The sequence below is a fragment of the Otolemur garnettii genome, unplaced genomic scaffold (genome assembly GCF_000181295.1).
Source record: "Otolemur garnettii isolate 467f Iridium unplaced genomic scaffold, OtoGar3 scaffold00120, whole genome shotgun sequence".
Lineage (NCBI taxonomy): Eukaryota > Metazoa > Chordata > Mammalia > Primates > Galagidae > Otolemur > Otolemur garnettii.
Genome location: NW_003852515.1, coordinates 5,274,564 through 5,281,084, shown reverse-complemented (window position 1 = coordinate 5,281,084; position 6,521 = coordinate 5,274,564).

The following is a 6,521-nucleotide window of genomic DNA, read 5'->3' as shown; positions in this document are numbered from 1 at the left end:
GGTGACAGCTTGAGGCTCTGTCTCAAAAAAATAAAAAATAAAAAAAAAAATAAATAGGTCTTTCAGGTAACAGGGTAATGCACACCTATCTCTCATAGCTCAAGCCAGGGCTGCTTCTCAGAGCCATCTCTTCCTCTCTTCTGCTACCTGTAAACAGCAAGGAGTTCTCCATTTTAAGGGTTCTGTTGTTAATCATAACTGGGAAACAGAAATAGACAACAAAATAATAAATATGGAAAGTCCAAGTTTACAAAGCTCTATAGTAGGCCAGACGCAGTGGCTCACACCTGTAGTCCCAGCACTTTGGGAAGCCAAGGTGGGCGGATTGCCTCAGCTCATGAGTTCGAGACCAGCCTGAGCTAGAGCGAGACCCCACCTCTAAAAATAGCCAGACCTTGTGGCAGGCTCCTATAGTCCCAGCTGCTTGGGAGGTTGAGGCAAGAGAATTGCTTGAGCAATTAGAGGTTTCTGTGAACTATGACGTCACTGCACTCTACCAGGGGCGACAAAGTAAGACTCTGTCTCAAAAAATAAAAATAAACAATAATAATAATAATAAATCTCCATAGCAGTAGTGGTTGACCCTGAATTACTAGAGGGCTTCAGGTTAAGACTTATGGTGTCAGAAGGCTGCACTGAATCCCCAGAGCTCTAAACCACACATACACTCAAGATCTTCAGTTTGTGATTTTTTTTTTTTCTTTTTTTGAGACAGAGTCTCACTTGGTCACCCTCAGTAGAATGCCATGGCATCTTAGCTCACAGCAACCTCTAACTCTTGGCTTCAAGTGATTCTCTTGCCTCAACCTCCCAGGTAGCTGGGACTGCCTCGTCTTCTCAGCAAGACAATTCAGTCAAAATACTTTGTGGGTCTGATGTGGTAGCCGCCACAGTGCCCGGCTATTTTTTAGAGTCTGAGCCTCACTCTTGCTCGGGTTGGTCTCAAACTCGTGAGCTCAGGCTATCCACCTACCTCAGCCTCCCAAGTGCTGGGATTACAGGCGTGAGCCACCATGCCCTGACCAACAGGCATTAACCCTATTAAGCTCTTACCTGAACAAGCTCTTAACCTGTCAGCTCCAGTTTCCTCATTGGACAAGGCTGAAAACCCCCACTTCACCAGGTTATTAGAAGGGTTAGATATTGCACATAAGTTCTAATCACTAGACCAGGCCCACAGGACAAAGGAAACAGAAGGAATACATGGTGGTTCGCCTGTAATCTTTTTTCCTCTCCTCTACTCAGCGAGACAATTCAGTCAAAATACCTTGTGGGTGTGATGTGGTAGCTCATGCTTATAATCCTGGCACTTTGGGAGGGGAAGACAGAACAATTGAAGCTGGCCTGGTTAACAGAGAAAACCCATCTCCACAAAAAATTTTTTTAAAAAGTCCAGGTGTGCAGCCCGGACCCGCCAAACAACAATGACGGCTGCAACCAAAAAATAGCCGGGCGTTGTGGTGGGCGCCTGTGGTCCCAGCTACTTGGGAGGCGGAGGCAGGAGACTCGCTTGAGCCCAGGAGTTGGAGGTTGCTGTGAGCTGTAATGCCACGGCACTCTACCCAGGGGGACCGCTTGAGGCTCTGTCTCAAAAAAAAAAAAAAAAAAAAAAAGTCCAGGTGTGGTGGCTCCTATAGTCCCAGCTACTCAGGAGGCTGAGCCAGGAGGACCACTTGACCCCAGGTATTGGAGGTTGCCAATGAGGTATGATAATGCCACCTCCACTCTAGTCTGGGCAATAGACCAATAACCAAAAGATGGAAACAACCATACATCTGTAGACAGATGAACAGATAAACAAAATGTAGTATAGACATACAATAAATCTTTATTTGGTTTTAAAAAGAAACAAAATTGCGACCTAGCCTACACATACATGAATCTTGAGGACATTATGCTAAATGAAATGAGCCAGTCATAAAATGACAAATACTACATGATTCCACATAAACGAGGTACCAAGAATAGTCCAATTCATAGAGACAGAAATTAGAATGGCGGTTGACAGGGCTACGGGAGAGGAGAATGAGGAATTATTGTTTAATGAACACAGAACTTCAGTTTTGCAAGATCAAAAGGGTTCTGGAAATGGATGGTGGTAATAGTTGCATGACAATGTGAAATATACTCAATGTCACTTAAAAATGGTTAAATAATAAGAATACCTATGATATGAAACTTCAGAAGAAGGGGAGAGGCAGTTTGGTACAGGGGTTAGGGACCTAGGTGTGGGAAAGACACTTTCCTTTTCAGTATGTCTGTTACTTCTTAAACTGGAGGTCAGTGCCTCTTCACAGTCTCACATGAACGCCAAAGGGTAGAAGAAGTGATAGGAATCTTTAATGGATTTTTCGCAGATCATTCCCTAAATTGAACTGCTAAGTCTTGTTATTCTTTTAAAATCTAAGCTTATCACATAAGAACATGAGATAATGTGTTTAACAAAGTTCCCTGGAAGCACTGATCATCATAGCGAATGGCTAAATGTTGATGCATCCAAACAATTGACTATCAGTGCAAGCCCTCAAAAGTTCTGTGTATCCTGGCCCAGAAAGGTGTTCACAATCTATCGTTAAGTTAAAAATGAAAACAGCAAGTTTCAAGGTAACATGTGAGATAATAGGTATAATTTTATACCTAAACTTAGAAAGGTTATAAATTAAAGCCTTAATGATGATTATCTCTGGAGAATAGAATTACAGAGGCTGTCCTTTTCTTCTTTATATTTCATTTTTAACATAAAATTAAAAATAAAATTAAAATAGTGTTCCAGGGTTATAAGCCTAGTAGCTTCTTGTCCTGTTTTCATGTTAGGACTGGATGGCATTTAAGTATCGTGAGGCTCTGCTTCTGCTCCCTAAGCTATATATTGTACTACAGGCATGGCCAGCCCTTTGGAAATGACGCTGGCACCTCTCTTAGGTCCATTCATAATACTGCCATGAGCCACCTTACAAAATGACAAATATGGTCTAAATAAAATTTCTCTTTGGGGGTCAGTTCTCCATTCTCCCACTTAACATCACATAGATTTTCCAACATAATGTGTGAAAAGTTTTGCAAGACTCATTGGTGCAAATTCCCACAGAAATTTCTTTGCTGGTATGTGTACCCACAGCCTTAGAGAGAAGTCACCTCAGATGAGGCCTCATAAAGTGTGGGTTTTGAAGCCAGAATCCAGTCCTCAGACCCTAAACTCAATTTTCTTCATTAAAGAGCACAGTTAGTGTGAGAGAGACAGTCTTACTCTTAAAAAAACTCACAAGGACCTATTAGGATAGCTGTATTTAAAAACAAAAGCAAGGGTCAAGTGCAGTGGTGGTTCACTGCTGTAATTCTAGCACTTTGGGAGGATGAGGCCAGAAGATCTCTTGAGCTCAGGAGTTTGAGACCAGCCTGAGCAAGAGTTTGAGACCTATCTCTACTGAAAGTAGAAAAATTACCCCAGGTGGTGGCACCTATAGTCCCAGCTAGTTGGGAGACTGAGGCAGGAGGATCACTTGTACCCAGAAGTTTGAGGTTGCTGCGAACTAGGCTGATGCCACAGCACTCTAGCCTGGGCAACAGAGTGAGATTCTGTCTGAAAAGAAAAGAGGCAAACAAAAAGAAACAGAGAATACAGTGCCTGCAAAGGTACAGAAAAACTGAGAACTTGAAAGGAACCCTTGTGTATTGCTGGTGGGGATATAATACAGCCACGGTGGCAAGCAGCATGGCAGTTCCTCAACAGCTTAAATGTGAAATTACCATATGCTCCAGTAATTCTGTTCCTGGGTATATATTCAAAAGAAGAGAATGTGGAGAAATAAAACAGATGTTTTTATAGCCATGTTCATAGCCTCCTTATTGACAATAGTCAAAAGAAGCAAACCAGGTGTTCACTGGCAGATGAATGGATAAACAAGATGTGGTCAGATCCTCTTGCCCCAGGCCCCAGAGTAGCTAGGACTACAGGCACCTGCCATGATGCCTGGATAGTTTTTTTATTTTGAGGAGAGATGAGGATCTCACTCTTGCTCAGGCTGGTCTTAAACTTGTAAGCTCAAGAGATCCACTCAGCTTGGCCTCCCAGAGTGCTAGGGTTACAGGCGTGAGCCACCAGGCCAGGCAGAAATAAAATTCTAATACATGTCACAACAGAGATGAACCTGGAGAACATTCTGTCAAGTAAAATAAGCCAGGCACAAAGGACAATATTTTATGATGATCCTTACAGGAGGCTGCTATAATATTAAACTCCTAGAGATAAAAAGTAGAAGAGATGTTACCACAGGGCTGGGGAGAATAGTAAGTTATTGTTTAGTGAGTACTGCCTTTCTACCAGGGAATGACGAAAACATTTAGGATATAGATAATGGTGATGGTTGCACAACCTTGTGGAAGTATTTAAAGCCACTGAATTGTACATTTCCAAATGGCTAAAGTGAATAAAGATTATGTTATCTTTATAACATAAGCATATTTTACCACCATAAAAAATAATAATCTAAGAAGAAACACTTCACAAAGGACTTGTAGACAAAACGGAATGCCAATTCATTAATATGTACTAACTTTCCTCCTCCTCCACAACACCCTGGGCTTCCAGGACTTCCTCTTGCTACAGACAAGACCTTCTGTCCCCGCAGTCTAGCCCTCACCCTGGGGGTCATGGCTCATTGGTTCTTCCCTATATTCATCCAGCCATCTCCGCCTTACTCCAAATCATGACTCTAAGTGCAGAAGACTCAAAGGCACCAGACTTGCTTGGAAATCAACATCCAACCAGGCTTCTCCTCCAGGGACTTCAGGAGAAGTGCAGAAGTTGTCCCCACTCCAGACATTGTCCCCACCCCCATGCCCATAGGCACCCAGACTCCTTCCTTTCCATCTGTGCTGTCTCTTGGATTTGAAACTCGGTTTGGGATTGGTTACTTGGCTTAGCACTTGGCCCCTGAAAGATTCAACTTCCTGCAGATCCTCCTAGTCAACTCTCAGAGTCAGTCAAGCAGATGGGTCATTCTCACTGTCACCATGGGTGGGGGAAAGAGCTGACACCACTGGTCACCCAGGCTGGAAACATAAAGCTTTATTGATTTCTTCTTTCCCTCCCACCCCTCCTGTCCCACCCCCCCCCCCACATCAGTCAGCTCCTTCTCAGGAGTATCTCGTGTATGTCCTTTCTTCTGATGGGGGCCCCTTGTCCTCCCAATAACCCTCTCCCTGATAGTCTGTGTCCCTCCACTTCTTTGTCTACATGCCTGCCAGAGCTATTGCCAATCTGGCCGTGGTGTGCCCTGGTTACCAAGCTGAAGCTTTTAGCCAGGACTATGTCCTTACGCTCTGCCCCACAAGGCTCCAGCCTCAGCCACTCCTCCCACCTGTCTCACCCCTAGCCCCTTGCTCTAACATACTGGAGTTATGCCTTCCCCCATCCTCTGCCCTTGCCCTCATTGCTCCTGCTGCCAAGAATGATCATGTGGCCTGGTTTACACCTGTTGCCTGATATAATTATTAATACTTCCCCGTTCACTCCCCAAAGTGTCCTGGTTTGGGCAATAAGTTACCTGGTCAGACCATGTTTGTCCTAATTCTTCACCTGGCAAATCTATTCATCTTGCAAGATCTGCCCCAAAGTCTGATGCTCTGGGAAGCCTTGCCTAAGTCCTGCAGGACAAATGGATAGCTCCTTCTGTGCCCTTGCAGCCAACACTTCATAGGACAGTGTTTACGAGGGTATATTGGTTAGGGACTTGTTTACATGACTTCCCTACCAGACTTCTTAAGCCTTACATATCTTTGTGTCGTTGGCATTCAGAAGAGTCCGTGACCATGACAGTCATTATGTGCTCAATCAATGTTTGCTGAAGAGGAAAAGAGGGACTTTACGTAACAAATGCAATCAGTGTAACCTGAAAAAAAAAATGAATCTACTAAACAGTTATTAATTAAGAACTATGTGGCCGGCACTGTTCTACAGTCTTGGCAAAGCAAACGAACATCCACATCCTCATGGAGTTGAGAGGAAACAGAAGTTAATTTCTGAAGAAATAACTGATAAGGGTGCAGGTAAGGGACTTCCTCTGACTGAGCAGGCTTTCTCCGAGAGCTGGGGCAAAGGGTCACCTCGCCTTTAGGCCTGAGGCTGTGTTTGGGATGAGGGCCAGCCTGGCCCAAAACAAGCGTTCCTGAGCAGTGAAGAAGGAAGCAACAGATGCTGGGATCTTGGTGCCCACAAATAAACTCTCCCATTATAGTCAATGGATTTTTGGCAAAGGTGCTTCTCAATGGCAGAAAGTCTTTTCAAAAATGGTGCCTTTGCAGTTGGACATTCACAGGCAAAAGAAAAAAGGATTTGGACCATGGTGCCCATTTGAGGTAGACTAGTGGAATGATTCTCTTCCAGGTCAGGGCTGCTGACCCCTGGGTATTTTTCCCCAGCATCCGGAGTGCTATGATTATAGGCCTGGGCCACAGCACAGGCTCAGTAATGTGCTCTTTGATCCTTGTTACACCTCTGTGATGGCATGCTTAACCTCATT